We start from the raw sequence: 19,016 nt of genomic DNA on the forward strand, positions 1-19,016 counted from the left end.
TGGATACTACTGTGTGTTAATTTATTATTGTCTTTTACAATTCACTTGTTTTCTGAGATTGCTCTAGAAACTGGTGAGGAAAAAGTCATACTAACACAAATGGATGGTCAATTGATTTTATTTCAGGTTTCCTTGTACTTTGAGCATCCAAAGCACAAGATTTGAGGAAATCTTTTTTCACCTTTGTCCCTCATAGCATCTTACCATGAGCCATGAGAAGTCTCAGTGGAAAGAAGAGACTCTCTTTTTGTCTGACTCTTTACATAGCATGACTTTACTTCTAGTTGGAAACAATGTTCGTGTTTGCCATTGGTTACTTTAAAATATTCACCATACTGTTACAGTCATTACCCCATCTTTCCTCTTTGTTAACTCAAAACTATGTACTTGGAAAAGAGAACATATAAGAATGCATAAAGTGGCCAAGAGGAGGGCAAAGTGACATATCTAAAGTTTGCTTCTCACATTTTTCCACCAGCATAACCCTGAAGTGGAGGAGCATGAATATGTGGGGGAAGGGGCCTGAGAGCAAAATCAGAAGCAGCCTACTAATCATGAAATTTCATGTTCTGTCTTAAAAATGTAAGTGAATTGTGCATTCTCCATAATAAAACTGCTTTAATATAAAAACGATTCCTTCAATCTTCACGGACTGGTGCTCCCAGGAAGGAGCACTGTGTTTATCACGTGGCCTCTCAGTTTTCTCCCCCCAGTCCCCCTCAGTTGCTGCATCTCCCAGGGGTGCACACGCTGACTTTAGTGTGAGAAATATAAACAGAGACCATATCTAGGATACTCATTGCCCTTTAGAAGCTGATCTTTGAAAGTGTTCTTGCCAAATTAAACTGACCTGGAACAGTTATGTTACCGCTGAATCTTAGGATATAGTCAGAGGTGGCGGCCAGTGTGTTCTGTAATTCATGGCACTCCCTGACTAAGAAGGAGCACCTGGCTGTCGGCTCCCTGAGAGCAGGGGTGATGATTTGTCATTTTTCACCTCTGTACTACCGAGTGTAGTGCCTGTTAGGGAGTGCTTAGTTGGTGACAGTAGGAATTAAGGGATTTTATTTTAAAGAAGCAAATAGTTTAAGACACGATCAGAAACAATTTCTAATTCAGTTTTTAAAACAATTCTCATTCCTGAAATCAATAATATGCAATGTTAATTGAGCACGCATACCCTTCAATACTCAGTTTCTTTGAAGAGGGCAGAGCATATTCCTATTTAGAAATTGTCTACAACGCCTAGTATTTTACACTCCAAGCAAGATATTGGCCAAGGAGACTCAGCAGGTGTCTATGTGGACTTCACATCACTAGTGTAAGTGCCACGTTGAGCACTCGCACTGCCTTCCAGTGAGTCACAACTGATTTGATACTATTGGTATATTTTTGTCCAGTATTATGATTCATCTGTATCTTAGAAGAGCCACTCAAGCAAGAGTCTGCATCTGTATGTGGTGAGGCCTTCTTGTTAAAGGCTAAAATAAATTCTTTGTATACATCATTGAATATGCCAGATAAAATATGTGCAGTTAAGAATGAATTTCTTTTCTGAGTGTGTAACAGTAGTTCAAAATTGTGCCCTTGTTTTAATAGTTTCTGTCAACATCTGCTCATTTTTCCCTACAAAAACACCAGGATGTATCATAAGTACTGCCTGTGAGAATTTGCACTTTAAGTATTTGTGTGTGAATTTCTTGTGGTTTTAGCCAAATGAAGTGTTATCAGTAATAAACAGGTCTCTTCATAGGCATGAGTTTCTGCGTAATTTTTATTATTGTAGATAATGTGTAGTTTGTAAAGTTTGCTATGCAAACTGAACATGTTCTTGAAATATATACATGGCGTACCCTGGAATCTTCTTTAAGCCTAAATGAATATTCTAGCTCATTATTCAGTAAATATTTCTTGATTGATTCATCAGAAGTCCCAGAAGAAAGAGCTAATATTAAAGTTCTTTGTTTTATTTTTCTCTTTCTTTCCTTCACTTGACCTAATTTGCCCATGTTAGCATCAGCTAACATAATAAAAAGTTAAAGGTTTGAAAATCCCTCAAAGTAACAACTGTATCTCTGTGACACAGTAGTGATCATGGAGTGAGTTTCCAGGGTTGTTATGACTCTGTAGTCCTGGTCTCCATTGCCTGGCTTCCTCTGATGAGAGTGGCATTCTACAAGGTCATTTTATCACCTTCTACATTGAAGATTCTGAGAACCATGCTAACCCCATCCTTACCCCTAACTCTATTGTATTGTTCATAGCACATAAACAAGTGAACAAATAATTTTAAGTAGTAGTATTATCTGTCTCCGTGAGTGTAGCTTTCTAACCAATTTACCACTGCCTAGAACCTTGCATGGCACATAGTACGTGCCCAGTAAATACTTATTGAGTGAATGGACCCATCTCATATTTCTGCCTGCAGAAGTAAAACACCAAATTCTTGATTCTGCGTTTGCACAGAGTAAGTTGCATGTGATGAGAAGTATGCAGTAGCGATACTACCAGCCTTAGAGATTTATAAACCTGTTTTTCAACATCTCATCCAGGCAACACCTACTTCTTGCTGCCTCCGCATCCTCTCTACCCACATCCTGCTGAAATTTCCAGCTCAGCATTTTCTTCCTGCCTTCTCTTAGTGGCCCCATATCCTCCTGGTTTGAAACCTCCAAGTCATCTTTGATTTCTCCTGCCACTGGATATGTGCTGTTTGACAAGTTCTTTAAATTGAAGATTCTCTAAAGATAAGGACATAGCCGTTGGCCTGAGACCCACCTTTACCCACCTAAACAGGGACCAGGAGCTGACTCAACCTAAAATCATAATAGGACTGTTATCATCCCCACAGGAGGAGAGTTGATGTGTATATAAATGGAGATGTCTTGGAGAAGAGATTATAATAAAAATATTTTATTCCCTATCCTTCTTCCCTCTCCTCCCTAAACTAGCACTCCCTCATTTCTGTTTAGTGATGTAACCATTCTCCTGTTTATTTCCATCTCTTTCCCTCTGGTTCTAATCATTAAATGGTCTAACCTTGTATGTAATTTGTGTTAAATTAAGTCTTTGACCCTTATCCCTCTACTTCATTTATTCATTTTATAAATATTTATTGACCTGGAAATATGTAGGAACCAAGAGCACTCCAGAAGACTCAGAAGTAGGAAGAAAAACCACAGCAACCATGTTATGCTGGAACAGCCTGTTCAGGACACTGTTCCCCCTGCCCCCAACCACCAGATCACCTCTATCTATTCCTTATGTCTTTGGATTCAAAGCACCTGGAGAGAAAGCCCAGTTGGCTGGACTTCGGTCACATGCCTGCCTCCTAGCTGAAACTAGAGACGCTAAGGGGAGGACTTGACCCCCTCAGCTTCCTTCTGAATAGTAGTAGGAGGTAGGCCCCTGCAGTTACCCTTCCATCAAGACGCAGTGGGAGAGAGTTAATTGACCAAACGGAAATTATGGTGCACACGAAAGGTGACAAACGCCCACTAGAGTGCGAGAGCAAAGTGTTGAGAGTAAGTAAGTGCTGGGCAAAGAGGGAGGGCATCCTAAGCACAGAACACAGCGTGAGTGCTCAGAGAAGCATAAGTGGTTTGGTATTGCCATGTTGTGAGCGGGGATGTGAGTGAAGAGGTGGGTGAGGGCCCTGTGTGCTGTGCTGTGGAGCTTGGACTTCAATCAGCAGGTGCTGAAAGTCAGGGAAAGCTTTCAGCAGAAGGTCTCTAAGAGACCATGGTGGAGGTGGGGCGTGGTATGAGAGACTCCACCCATGGAAAGAATTTTAAAGGTCGTCTTACCCAACTCTCATCATTTTCTACAGTATGACTGCCAAATGGGGATATATATTTGAACCTGTCCAGTGACAACTTGCCAAGACACGTTGTTCTCTTTCGAAGAAAGGCCAGTGGAGAGTTCTTTCTTGTGTTCAGCTGAAGTTGCCTCCTGCCCTTGGGAACTCAGTGTTATATAAAAATCCATTTCCTTTTTACCCAGTCTTTTCTCTTCAGTCTAAATATGCGTAATTTATCTACTGTTCCTTATATGACTGATTTTAGGTTCCCCTCACCTTCCCAGTCACTCTCTGGGCAGTTTTCAAAGAGCAGGAGCCAGAGTTAATATAATACCCTAGAAATGGTGGTGGCAGCCCTGAGTAGAAAAAGGTGGAATTTCTACCTGACATGGAGGTAGCACAACACACACGCATGGCGGGGTGGGGGCTCTGCCTGCAGCACACTTCTTGACACCTCTTCATTTTGCAAACAACTCCTCCTCTTACCCTCAATTCAAGCACCATCCCTTCCAAAAAGCCTTTCCTGCCCGTCCCACCCACCATGCCGCCGGGCAGGGGCCCAGCTCTGTCCGCCATAGCTGCCTTCGCTGACCTCTCTTACAGCACTTCCCACACCATGAGGAAATGATCTATGTGTTGGACTCTCCCAGCCCATTGTGAGCTCCCGAGGGCTGGAATTGGCTGACTCAGTGCACCATCCCCGGTGCCCAGAACTGAGCCAAGCAGAGAATGAGCCCTCAGAAAAAAATAAAGGTTCGGCTGAAATGAACTGAATTGGAATTTGAGCTGAGTTTTTAAAGGCAAGTAGGCTGTGAATAAATAAAGGGGGGGGGCACACATGGTATATGAGTACACTCAACTCAAAGCAGAAGAAATAGATGAGTGAAGACTGGGAAGCAGGAGTACTTGAGGCTTGCCAGAGGGCTTCCGGCCGGACTTCGGCTGCAGCCAAATCGTAAGCTGGAGAGAAAAAAAAACAACCTGAGGCTAAATAGGGAAAGCTGGAGTGGGGGAGGGGTAGAAGAAATGTATTCCCTTGTGGGCAGGAAGCAAGGGCAGAAAAAATAAAACTGCAACTTGATCAGAGCTTTTTCCAGTTGGTCACCATTCCCACATATGCATGCTTCCCCCTGGTGGACAGGGATCCGTGTCCCCTGAAATGAACTCAGAACCTCTGCTCTGGAAGGAACCCAGGTTCAATGAAGCATTTCTCTTTACAGTTCGGGAAGCCTGAGAGTTGGGTTGGGGATCCACTAGCGTCCACAAAGTGGACTTCTGCAGAACCCAAGTCATCTTATTCCCAATCTGCTGCTTTCTCCCCCACGACCTGAGGATGGCTGGTTGAAATTCATTCAATGAATCTTAGTCTTCAACCAGAAGGGGCCCTCCCTACTTCTATTCAGGAGAAAACAAAGGACAGAGAGAAGTGATCCCCTGAGTCACAGAGCAGATCAGTGGCAAACCTGGGACTAATACTCAGGTCTCCTGACTGGTAGTCCCTTCTTTCTTCTGTATAAATATTTACTAACCCTCTAGGAGTAGGACAGTGAGTAACAAGTTGATAAAATGAAACCCACACCTTTAAGAAGACAAAAACAATTACAGTGCAATATTAAGTGCTGTCATGGGGGTAAGTATAGAACAGTGCAGGAGTAGAGAGGGGCAACTGTGCGGGATCCAGGAAGGGCTCGAAAGAATTGATGGGACTAGAGTGGAGCCTTGAAGGAAGAGCAGGCATGTTTCAGGCAGAGAAAAGAGGAAAGTCCCTGCAGACACAGGAGACAGCAAGAAGAACGCAAGAAGAAGCATCCTGGGGAGGCTGGGTAATAGGTTTCTGGTCTCAGCCAATGGCACTTCAGATTTTACACACTCTCTCTGGGTGAAATGCCCAAAGTACCAACTATCGCTCTAAAGCTGATGACCTCCAGGTCTATGTTTTTAGCCCAGACCTTCCTTCTAAGCTTCAGTGCCACGCATCCAACGGTTTTCAAGTCACTTCTGCCCGGATGTCGTCCCAGAACACTTCAAACTTAAGTCGTCCAGGCCTAAGCTTTTTCTTTCTCACCCTTGACTACCCCCACCAATGCCACCAAGCTTGCTCCTTCTCCTGTGTGGACTGTCTTCGTGAGTCATCATTCTTTATTTCTTCTCCCTCCCTGTCCTTCCCCCACACTGAGTTAAGCACCTGGTGCTGCCAATTTTGCTTCCTAATGCATGAAAATCCCTTCTTAATGCCACAAGATGGAGGCGAGGATATTTTTTTCTATTAAAACTGCATAAAATATGGAGTCATATGATTACAGTACTCTCCCCTTATATGCAGTTTGCCTTTCTGTGATTTCAGCTACCCATGGTCAACCACAGACTGAAAACAATGCACCACAGTGCCTGTGTCCTTCGCTCACCTCATCTCATCACATAGACGTTGTATCATCTCACAGCATCACAAGAAGGATGAGTATGGTACAGTAAGATATTTTGAGAGAGAGAGAAACCACATTCACCTAACTTTTATTACAGTATATTATTATAATTCTCCTATTTTATTGTTAGTTATTGTTAATCTCTTACTCTGCCTAATGTATAAACTAAACATCATAGGTATGTATGTATGGGAAAAAACAGTATATACTGGGCTCGGTAGCACCCGAGCTTTCAGGCATCTACTGCGGATCTTGGGACGTATCTCCCGTGGATAAGGGGGGCCTACTGTACTAGAGCAATGGAGCTAGCCTGGAGTTCTGGGAGTTCGGTTGTGCCATCTAGATCTGTCCAGCCCTGACTGTAGCTTAGCACCACCTGGAAACAATTCCTGGTTCTAAGACTGGCTGAGACTTTGGGATGGCAGCAAGGATTCTGGAACTTGCCTGCTTAGTTGACAGTCATTTAGTCAGTTGGTCTGGGGAGACTGGCTCAGTAGAAAACTGGGAACACTGGGAGCCCATCCTCTACTTTCCAGTTTTCAGAGTTGGGGTTGTCTTGTGATTTACCTACTGAGCTTTGCCCTCCCCTCCAGTAATTTTAGTCCAGCCAGTATTTGAGATCCAGCTGTAGTTGTCAACTAATTCAGTTATTGTGGAGTTTCATTGTACAGTATACATAAAACTTATCCCCTCTTTTTTTCTTTACCCTGTAGTAGTTAAGAACACAGATTCTGGGGGCCGGCTCGGTGGCACAGCAGTTAAGTGCGCACGTTCCGCTTCTCGGCAGCCCGGGGTTCGCCGGTTCGGATCCCGGGTGCGGACATGGCACTGCTTGACAAGCCATGCTGTGGTAGGCGTCCCACATATAAAGTAGAGGAAGATGGGCACGGATGTTAGCTCAGGGCCAATCTTCCTCAGCAAAAAGAGGAGGTTTGGCAGCAGATATTAGCTCAGGGCTGATCTTCCTCAAAAAAAAAAAAAAGAAAGAAGAAAAAAGGACACAGATTCTGATGTTGGGGTGCCTAGTTTCAAATCCCCTTTCTACTAATTTCTAGCTGGGAGACTTTGAACAATATGGTAGCCAGCCTCCATGAGGGCCCCCACAATCCCTGCCTGGCAGAAGTGATGGCATGCCACTTCCAAGATTCAGTTATAAAAGACACTGTGACTTCCATCTTGGTCACTCTTTCTCAGGTCGTTTGCTCTGGGTGAAGCCAGCTATTATGTCATGAGCAGCCCAATGGAGAGGCTCATGTGGTGAGGAACTGAGGCCTCTTGCCAACAGCCACATATGTAAACTTGGAAGCTCCAGCTCTTTCTATGGATTAGGAATATGGGTGTTGTTTACTTGGTGGTGCTGGTTCAACATCTCCATGGGATTGCAATCAAGATGTCAGCTGCAGCTGCAGTCATCTGAAGGTTTGATTGGGGCTGGAGGATCAGCTTCCCAGAGAGTTCACTCACTTGGCTGTTGGCAAGAGGCCTCAGTTCCTCACCACATGAACCTCTCCATAGGGTTGCTTGAGTGTCCTCATGACAAAGCAGCTGGCTTCCTCCAGAGTGTGTGTTTCAAAGAGAGAGCAAGGCACAAGCCACAGTGTCTTCTATGACTTAGCCCTGGAAGTCACACACTGTCATTTCTGCAAAATTCTATGGTCACACAGATCAATCCTGATACAGTGCAGGAGGGACTACACAGGAGATAGGCATCATGGGGGCCATCTTGGAGACTGGCTACCACAGAAGGAAAGATGAAAGGATCAATTTTGAACACGTTATATTTGAGACACTTGAGAGACATCCAAGTGTAGATGACAAGTAGGCAATCGGAAATATGAGTCTGGAGCTCAGAAGAGAGGTCCAAGCTAGCAATCTAAAGTTGAAAATTCAACATATTTAAAGCCATGGAAGTGAGTGTGATCACCTAATGAGAGTATGCAGAGAAGTGAGAGGCTTAGCTTTTTGGAATTTCAAAATTTACTCGTTTATTTTAAATTTACAGTTACAATTTAATCTAATCTTTTCTGATAAAAACTTTAAAATAAATAAAATTAGAAAGATAAAACAAACACCCACGTACCCACCACCTGGAACAACAAATGTCAATACTCTTTCTCATTTGTCTCATGTATTTTCCTTTCCTTTTAAACCACTAACTAATCCAATTCCCTGCCTTGACTCCTATGTTGGTTAGATTACTTTTAATCGGTTAGCTTTTGCTGACAATCTACCCCAAGGACTTCATGGTTTAAAACAACAAGTATTTATATAGCTCACAGTTCTGCAAGTCAAGAAGTTGTGCTGAGCTCAGCTGAGTTGTTCTTCTGGTTTTGGCTAGGTTCAACTGCCAAGTTGTCTGGGAGCTGGATAGCCTCTGCTGGGATGGCTCATCTCTGGTCCATGTGGTCCCTTGTCTTCTAGCAGGAACTCATACCATGCCTCTGCTGCATTCCATTGGCCAAAAATGTCACAAGGCCAGTTCAGATTTAAGAGGAGGAGAAATAGTCTCCATCTTTTGATGAGGGGAGCTGCAAAGTCGCAACTCAAAGAGTATGGATTCAGGGAGGATTAAAGGATTGTGGCCATTTTTGTAATCTACCACAGTTCACTTTCTGACATAATTAGTCACATTCCTCCCACAAAATAGGCTCACCTCCATTCCTGGACCCCCAAAAGTCTCTTGCAATTATGTCATCAGGCTCAGAGTCTAGGATCTTATCATGTACATCAGGTTTGTATGTGACTTGATTAATATTGTTCTTCCTGATCTTGACACCTGTGAATTAAGAAGACAAGTTATTTGCCTCCCACATATCTAGTATACATGAGACAGAGGCAGGATAAACTCAATAGACGTTTCCATTCAAAAAGGAGAAGCATAAGAGGCACACAGTCATCCTAAACAGAGCAATTCTGGACTCCAGCTAAGCAAAGGTGGTCAGGATCCCTATCCTGGCTGAGGGAATATTCCTCGCTCAGGCCCAGGTTCTACTTCCTGGGAGTGGCTCCCTAGTTCATTGATCTCTGTGCTGTTGGGCTCCAGCCTCTGGACCATCCTTCCTTGTCCATCACCCTCCTTGGCCACTTCTGAAGAAAGGGCCTATCTTGGAAGCTGAGTAGCAATTTGAATTATTTCAGTCCCTTTTAGTCCGGGCTGTTGGTACTTTCACTTGTATAACTCATTTAAAAATTTTGTGGATTTTCTATGTATGTGATTATAGTCTACTCCATACTCCAAACGATGCACTCACAATTGGTTTCGGCCATCTCTCTCAATTTTATTACTGCTATTTGGAATTAAGCTTCTGTGGATATTGTTCTTAAGATTCCAAGAAGTCTTTTGGTCTGGATATCTACTAGACATCACTTTAAATTATTTCAGAGGTCTTCATAAAGTGTGTTAGAGCTACAGCTTTGATGTCCTCACATCACCAGGCTGTATTTTCCTGTAAGAACCTTTTGCTGGCTTGGAAACCTCATTATGAAAAAAGTTTTATTTTTTAACCTGGTAAGTCCTACCTCTCTCTGTTCTCTCTAAATTACTTTTCCCAAACAGGCCAGTTCTTTCTCTAACTCATACCTCTCTTCCTGTTTTAAGGTTATCACACACAGTTAGGAGCACCCAACTGACACTTCCAACATTCTGCCGAGAGATTTTCATAGCCAAAACAAAAGTTTTGAGTATTTTCCCCCATCTTCTAAGTTACCATAGGCAACAGTTTTGTCAATTGCTTTGCCACTATAAAACACAGATTACCATTTTTCCAGCCTCCAGTAACAATTTCCTCATCATTTTTCCAGACTTCACTGTTTGCTTGCCATTTTTCCAGTCTCCACCCATCCCTGAACCCAAAGCCAGTGCCATAAATTTTGGCGTTTTGTAAAGGTATCATTTCACTTTTGGACACCAATTTCTGTAATAGTCAAGTTTTGCTGCAAAACAAACTACCCTGAAACTTAGATGCTTAACACAACAACTATTTATTTATCTCACAGTTTTGCAGTTTTGCGATATGGACTGAAGTCGGCTGGTTGGTTCTTTTGGTCTTTGCTGGGTTCACTTATCAGATGGAGGTCAGCGGCCAAGTTGACTGGGTGCTGGTTAGTTTGGGATGGCCTCAGCTGAGTTGGCCAAGCTCTGTCTCCTATGGCTCCCATATTCCATCCATCTAGCCCAGACTTGTTCACATGGGTGCATGGGCAGGGCTCCAAAAGAGAGGGACAAAACATGCAAGGCCTCTTGAGGCCTAGGCTCAGAACTGGCACACTGTCCCTTCTGTTGCATTTTATTGGCTAAAGAAAGGAATAAGCCCTTCCCAGATTCAAGGGGAGGAGAAATTGCCTCCACCTCTTGATGGAGGGAGATAAAAAACCACACAGCAAAAGGTGTGGATGCAGAGCAGAGTGAGGATCATGGCTATCTTTACAATCGCTGTATCTCCTCAGAGGCCACTCTCATCATAAATTTGGTGTGCATTCTTCTCTTCCATACCTTTATAGGTATGTGCTTGACATACATATATATATATATATATATCTTGATGATAGCTATATATGATGATCATATATATATATATACACACAAAAAATATATATAGTACTTTTTCTGTCAGTTTTATATACTTTTAAATGAATGATTTCATATACAGTAAAGAATTTGTGTAATGTAAATGTAAGACATAAAGAATAAGACACTTTTGTACCTACCACTCAGAGAAAGAAATGGAATTTTACCAATACATTTTAAACTCGCTTTGTGCCCCTCCTAACCTAACGTTCTTTTCTCACCTGGACTACGCAGTGGCTTCCTAACTGGCCTTTCTACCTCTGATCTGGCTTCTTGCGATCAGTTGTACCCACTGTAGTCAGAATAATCTTTAAAAAACAAATCTAATCACATCGTTGCTCTGCTTAAAACTGTCCAGTTGCTTCCCATTGACCTCAGGATAAAACCAAACTTATTAACGGAATAGGTCCTTCATCATCTGGCTCCTGTTTACACTTCATGCCTCATTTCTGCCATCTGTCCCTCAATATCCTATGCTTTTTCTCAAAACTGATCATTGGGTTTTGGCCGAAGAAAGTGGCTTCCATGGTTCCCTGCACCTGCTCCTACACGGCGTATATTGTATATTGGCTATTCACTTGTAAGTCTCCACTACTTGACTCTAAGGGCTCTGAGGGCAGGGTGCCATCTGGCCCCACTGCTGCATCTCTAGGTGCCAAGCACAGCACCTGGCACCATGGATGCTCAGTAATGGTTGAATGAATGCCTGAAGGAATGAATTCTAGGCTCTGGGGACAAAAAGCAGCTCTACAGAAAGCTCCTGGTATAGGTGGAGCACAGATGCATACATTGATAAATTAATCTGTGCTCAGCAAACAGCAAATGGCTGACAAGGATGGTGGATTTGAATTGACTTCTAAGTTCCACCAGGGGTCACTATGGGAATGCCTCAGATGTCTCCTAACAAATCATGTATTTCCTTGGAAAGACCCTACCTACTTTGAATGGAAATATGATTTTCAAAGGTAGTGGTTACTGTTTTGTGTTTTAATAAACTCCCTATTAAGTCCACTCGAGAGAGCTATATCGGAGCCATCTGTGAGTTTGAAGGACTGAAGTAACTCCTGTTGGTGTCAACTTCATACCTGTAGTAGTTCTTCAACTTACAATCATCACAAGAGCTTTCAAAAACATGATTTAATTTATCTTCTACATCAACTGTTGGGAGCCAGAATATGGATTGTTGTTATTATTTCCATCTTCAAGATAACCTTAGGATCAAGAGGTAAAGTAATTTTCCCAAAAAATCACAGCTGGGAAATACCTAAGCAGGGACTTGGATCTGTCTTCCCAATTCAAATGTATTCATTCTCTAAAAATATATTGAGTTCCAGGCTCTGTAAAAGACGACAGAGGTACAAAGGCATGCCCTCCAAATTTAATGTCTTAGAAGCAAAGACTGTCAAAGCTGGAGGGGACCTTGGAAATCACCTAGTGAAGTGCTCTCAACTTAGACGTGCCTAAGAATCCCTTCAAGAGCCTGTTAAAATGCAGATTCCTGGACTTTGCCTCCCCCTTGCCTACATTTTGGTTCAATGACTCTGAGTGGGGCTCTGGAAACTGAATTTTTCATAAAAACATCCACTCTTCCCCCCATGATTCTGATGCGGATGGACTGTGGACCACACTTTTAGAAACATCCATCTATTGGTTTAATCCTTTCATAATAGGGAGGAGAAAACTGAGAAGAAGTGAGTGGAAGTGAGTCCCCCAGGAATTTTCCTTGGATGCAGTAAGGGAGGCTGACCCAGGAACTGATAATGAGCAAACTGAAGTAATGATGCCATAGAAAGAGCACTCAACTGAGTGTTGGAGACCCTGGGTTCATCTTCAGGCTTTACCATCTTGCTCCTGAATCTCTTAACCTCAATGAAGTACGGTTTTCTCAACTGTAAAATGCAGAACAATACATACCTCATAGGCTTCTTGTGAGGAAAAATGAGATAAATAGTATAAAAGATTTGGCAGAGGCCTGGCACATAGAGGACTCTTGATAAAGAGATTGAGTGATGGGATTATTTTGAATGCTCTTTCTGCTCCATTTATTCTGTTTTTAAAATTGAGTACGTACTGAAAACAGCTCAACACAAGGTTGACATAAGGGAAGCCATATTGTAGGAAGACATATTGTAGAAAAGAGATCATGTCATAACTTTGAATGACCTCTAACTAACTAACCCGGCTGGATTTGCACCCTCCAGGAGATCCACCTGCTCTGTAGATTTTATGACCCCTGATAGTGCATATACCTCCCAGCTGTGATAAGACGGTAACTTCATTCTTTTGAGTTCCTTAGGAATGTGATGACCCCCCAAACAGACAGTCTATGCTGATAGCCATCATCAATGAAAACTGAAAGATCTGGTGTGGCAACTCTCAGTCTGTAACACCAGAGGGTCAACATTCCTAACCCCCTCCCCTATAACCTGCTGGCCTATATAACTGCTTCAAGATTCTGTGCCCCCCTGAAGAGGGTTCTTTTGGACATTAGTTGGCCATCTTCCCTCTTGCTAGCAGGCAGTAATAAAATGCCCTTTCTCTGCCGCCATCTTGCCTCTTGACAATTGACTTTTGTCTCACGGTGAGCACATGGTGCCCTTTGTGGGTAACAGTACTATTGACAGGCACAGTCCTGCCTACATGAAACTTATGATCTCGTGGAGTCGATAGCCATTAATTATAAAAATAAGGAATTATAATTGTAATAAATGCTACCAAGGAAAAATACAGGGGATGTTTTGAATAATATGGAGATTGGAACCTAGTCTGCCCACAAATAAAAGGTCCTTGAGGAAATGACTCAAAGGATGAGTAGGAGTTAGTCAGAAATTACACATGAATCAGGAAAGAGCTTGGCAGGAGCAGGACATGAAAAGGCCAAAGGCTGGTGTGGCTGGTATGGAGTGAGCAGGAGAGAGTGGCATGACGAAGCTGATGGTGATTATTATTTCTGGAAAAGCTTTCTCTTTTCTTGCCTTGATATTTATTTGAAAATCTTGATCTTTTCATCAAGACTTTTTGTTCCTACTTCAATTTTCTTTTCATTTTTGTGCTAAAAAGCCTAATAATAATAGTGACATTTCCTCAAAGCTAATATACATTTTTTAGTTTTTGACATTCAGAAATAGAGATTGTCTAGTAATACAGGTCAAAAAACAAACAAACAAAAAACCTTGCTAAATACCAAATAAGAATATAAAGTGAGTCTTCACAGATTGAGCTGTACTTGGAAAATATTTATTCTATTGTCACATAATTATTTGTACTTGTAATATAATTTAGTAAAATTTTAGTTTGTTTTTAGTTAAACTTGGAACCTTGTCGTTACATAGAGTGACCTCAAAAATTCCTCTCTGATGCAGAATTAAAACAAAATATTAAAGTGTAGGAAGTTCTGGTTGTGGGAAGATGTCTTGCTCTTGAAAGAAGTATAAAACCTGGACAGAATGCCTGAAGCAGGCATGTAAGGACTCTGAAAAGTAAATGATAGCAGGTAGATTGGGGAAGAAGACCAGAATTTGAAGCACCACTGAACTGGCAGTGAGTTTTCCCTTTTTGATCCTCCATCGCCCCAAACTCGGAAGTGGGCCCCAGGGTGAGGACTGGGAAAGCTGCAGAAGAAGCCCTCTAACTCTGGCTCAGGGAGAGAGAAAGAGGACCCCTCACATGGAGGTGGGGGGACATCCCATGTTTACCTGTCTTTTGTTCTCTGTTCTCCTACAACTCTCACTCCAGGCAATCCACAGTGGTGGCCACAAATGGCAGTCGTGGTAGTGAGGGCCTATGGCTACCTAAAAGTTTGAGTTATCTTACATATTATATCTACATTCATTGCAACTTTATCACACAATGCTGTAATTTTTGCTTTCAACAATCCCAACAGAGTAGGGGAAACTCCCACTGATTTTTTTTTCTCCCTCTGTCCTCCTGCCACTTGGCCCCAGATGCATGCAATTATGAGAAGTATACAACAGAGTAGAGTAACTGAACCCCAAGGATTTTGGCCAAAAGACCAAAAAGGGGAGCTTCAGAGGACTGGAAAGTACCAGAGAGATCACAGAGAGGGAGGAATTCAGGAGAGCAACCCCATAATTCCTGGCTTCATCCCTGAGCTGTGCATACGTGCTCAGCATGGATCTGATGCTAAATAGCATACCATACACTTGAGCGCTGAGGTATGGCATAGATCACCGTCCAGATCCAAGACTGGCCACTGGGTGGTGCATGGCTGGGACAGATCTGAATAGCACTGCAAAAGCTTTGAAAGCTGAACTGACATTGGAACCACAACCACACGAGGCAGGTCAGGACTTCTAAATCTGACTTGGTCAATTGAGTGCCAAAACAAAAATATTACTGTTCTCCATAAGATTTAATTAAGATCTAGACACTTATAATATTCGAAATGTCTAGTATTTAATCCAAAATTACTCAACATATGAAGAACCAGGAAAATCTCAATTAGTATGAGAAAAGAAAGTCAATAGATGTCAAGGAAGAGATGACACAAATGTTGAAACTGTTGAAGATTGTTATAAAATGCTCCAAGTAGTAAGGATGAACACTCTTGAAACGAATGGAAAGGTAGAAAGTATCAACAAAGAAATACAAGATATAAAGAGGAATGCAATAGAAATGTTAGAACTGAAAGTAGAATCACCAAAATAAAAAAAAATCACTGATAGACTCAATAGCCGAACAGACATGACAGAGAAAAGAGTGTGTGAACTTGAAGACAGCACCATAGAAATTATCTAGTCTGAACAACAGAGAAAAATATTGAAAAAAAACCGAACAGGGCCTAATGAGCTGTGAGGCAGTACCTAATTTATGTCATCAGAATTCCAGAAGAAGATTTTAATAAAGAAGTATTTGAAGAAATAATATGTGAATATTTCCAAGATTTGACAAAAGACATAAATCTACAGATCCAAGAAGCTCAGTGAAGAACCCCAAACAGGATAAACCACCCCCCAAAAAATTTATTCCCACATCATAAATCAAACCTCTGAAAAATGAAGACAAAGACAAAATTCTTGAAACCAAGCAGAGAAAGATGACGCTTTGCTCATAGAGGAACAATGATTTGAACACTGTGGATTTCTCATCGGAAACCGTGGAGGCCAGCACATCTTTAAAGTGCTGAAAAAGAAAGAACTGTTGACCCAGTGAAAATATACTTCAGAAATAAATTTGAAATAAAGACATTCTCAGATAAAAGAACGTAGAGGATTCATTGCTAGCAGACTTGCTCTAAAATAATTGCTAAAGGGATTGTGAATCAGTAACCAAAAAACTTCCTACGAAGAATTATGTTAAGTGAAATAAGCCAGATAGAGAAGGACAATCTCTGTATGACTTCACTCATATGAGGAATTTAAAAACGTAGACAAAGAGAACAGATTAGTGGCTACCAGGGGAAAGGTGGGGTGGGGGGGTGGGCACAAAGGGTGAAGTGGTGCACCTACAACACGACTGACAATAATGCACAACTGAAATTTCACAAGATTGTAAGCTATCATTAACTCAATAAAAATTAAATTAAAAAAAAAAACTTCCTACAAAGAAAAGCTCAGGCCTAAATGGCTTTAATGGTGAATTCCACCAAATGTTTAAAGAAGAATTAACTCCAATCCTTCACAAATTCTTCCAAAATATAGACACAGAGGGAACACTTTCCAGCTCATTCTCTGAGTTCAGTATTATCCTGATGTCAAACCAGACAAAGACATTACAAGAAAACTACAAACCAACACCCCCTGGTAATACAGATGCAAAAATCCTCAATGAAATATTAGCAAACTGAATCCAGTGACATATGAACAAGGTTTATCCTAGGAGTGTAAGGTTGGTTCAACAAAAAGAATCAATCACTGTAAAACATCACATTAAGAGAATAAAGGATAAAAACCACATGATCATCTCAATAGATGCGGAAAACATATTTCACAAATAAAAACACTCAACAAACTAGAACAGATGGGAACTTCCTCAAATGAATTAAGACATTAACAAAAAACCCACAGCTAACATCATACTTAATGGTGAAAGACTGATAGATTTCCCTCCAAGATCTGGAACAAGACAAGGATTTCCTCTCTTGTCACTTCTAGTCAACATTACACTGGAGGTTCTAGCCAAGGCAATTAGGCAACAAAAAGTACTAAAAAGCATCCAGATTGGAATGGAAGAAGTAAACTATCTCTATTTTCCAATGTTATGATCTTTATATATAAAATCATAAGGAATCCACAAAAAACACTATTGGACGTAACAAACAATTTTAATAAGGTTACAGGATACAAGATCAACATACAAAAATCAATTGTATTTCTATATACTAACAATGAACAATCTAAAAATGAAATTAAGAGAACAACTCCATTTACAATAGCATCAAAAACAAGACCATTTATATGAAACACCCATATAGGTAAATCCATATGGATGGAAAGTAGATTGGAGGTTGCCACAGGGGAGGGGCATGGAGAATGACCGCTAATGGGTATATGGTTTCTTTTTGGGTTGAAGAAAATATTCTGGAAAAGTTCCACAACTTTGTGAATATACTAAAAACCAATGAATATACACTTTAAAAATGTGGGTGTTATAGTGTGTCAATTATATCTCAATTTTTACAAGAGAAAAAATGCTTAGCAATAAATTTAACAAAGTTATATATAATTTCCTAGCTCTGTCTGCTGAGAGGACCTGGGAGGAGACACAAGCCAGTTGCAGTGAGCATAGCTAGTGCCTAGATGTTGGTCTCTGAATACTCTTCTCTAAAAGGAACCAGGGGAAATGCTTGATTCCAGGACTGGAGCAGGGAAAGTACAAGATGACCTGGAATATCTTCCAAGTAACAAAATATGGAAGTGCTCCAGGAATGAAGGGAACATATCAAAAGGACACAGGAGCCAGATTGAAGGGGCTACCATTGGCTAACTCTAGGGCAATTCGAGCATCAAAATAGGCAAAGTGATGAATTACAATCCATTCAATAGAACTCATGAGCCTATACTGATATAAATAAATGAATATGTAAATAAATGGGGCACCTCAAGATCCTTAACTTGATCACACCGGCAAAATCCTTATGCCATGTAAGGCAACATAGTCACAGGTTTTGAGAATTAGGACATGGGCATCGGCGGGGGGCCGTTATTCTACCTACCACAACTCCCAACCTTCTACGGGCGGAAAGCGGTCTAAGACAACTACTCAGCTGCAAACACAGGTCCATGGCCATTCCAACATTCCTACCACAAGGAGAAGTGTTATGAGAGAAACTGTGATGGAGAGGGTGTCAGAGTGGAATGAGACAATTTAACCAATTGTGGTTAAAAATTTTGCCAATTTAACAAATACATACAAGAGTGTGAACACATTGCTAGGCTCCCCCATGCTCCAATCCTGAGGGCTTTGAGAAGGGTTTGTGCAAACTAGAGGCCTTGAAGCTAAAGCTTCAAAAGCTTCAGGGTAAATCTGCCTCGAGTAGCGATTAAGAACAGGGCATCTGGATCCACGCTATCTAGGTTCAGGTCCCTGTTCTACACTTACTAGTTGTGTATGTTTATTATGTTGATGTTACCAGAGTGGGTTCTCCAGAAACAGATGCTGAGAGAGAGTCTAGGTGCAAGTTATTCATTAGGGATCAACATCTGTGAAAGGGAGAGGCAGCAGGAAGGGGCAGAGGGAGAGGTCCAAGAGGCTTGATGGAGCCTTGATCAAGGAGGCAGGAGGCATAGAGCTAGTGTTCCTGCCAGAGCCGTCTCACGTTGGGCCTAAGTAGCCGGGCCTTTGTTCCTTCCTCTAGCTCACCGCATGACTGAGTGGCACCTTACAAACTTCCACTGGATTTTCACGGAGAACAGGCTCAATTCCTGAGCATGACATACAAAGCCCCTTCACGATCTGAGTCCCAACCACAAGGAACTTTTCATCATTTCTGGAAGTCAAACTGTTTTCCATCTCCAAAACTTGGTACACATGGTAACTTCTGCCAGGAAAGCACATCCCTCTCTTGCCTGTCATCTTCCAGACAATTCCTTTTCATCCTTTTGGACCTGCACAAGCCTCTGTGAAGCCCTTTTCACCACCTATGCAGAGATGAGGGCTCCCTCCTCAGTGTCACCATTGCTCACTGCACAACCCTCAATTACCCTGATAGCACTTTTTTGTGGTTATTTGTTCACATATCTGTTTCTCCTTGTGAGTTCAAGGTTGG

This window comes from Equus asinus, chromosome 20 (assembly GCF_041296235.1).
Source record: "Equus asinus isolate D_3611 breed Donkey chromosome 20, EquAss-T2T_v2, whole genome shotgun sequence".
In the NCBI taxonomy this organism is placed as follows: domain Eukaryota; kingdom Metazoa; phylum Chordata; class Mammalia; order Perissodactyla; family Equidae; genus Equus; species Equus asinus.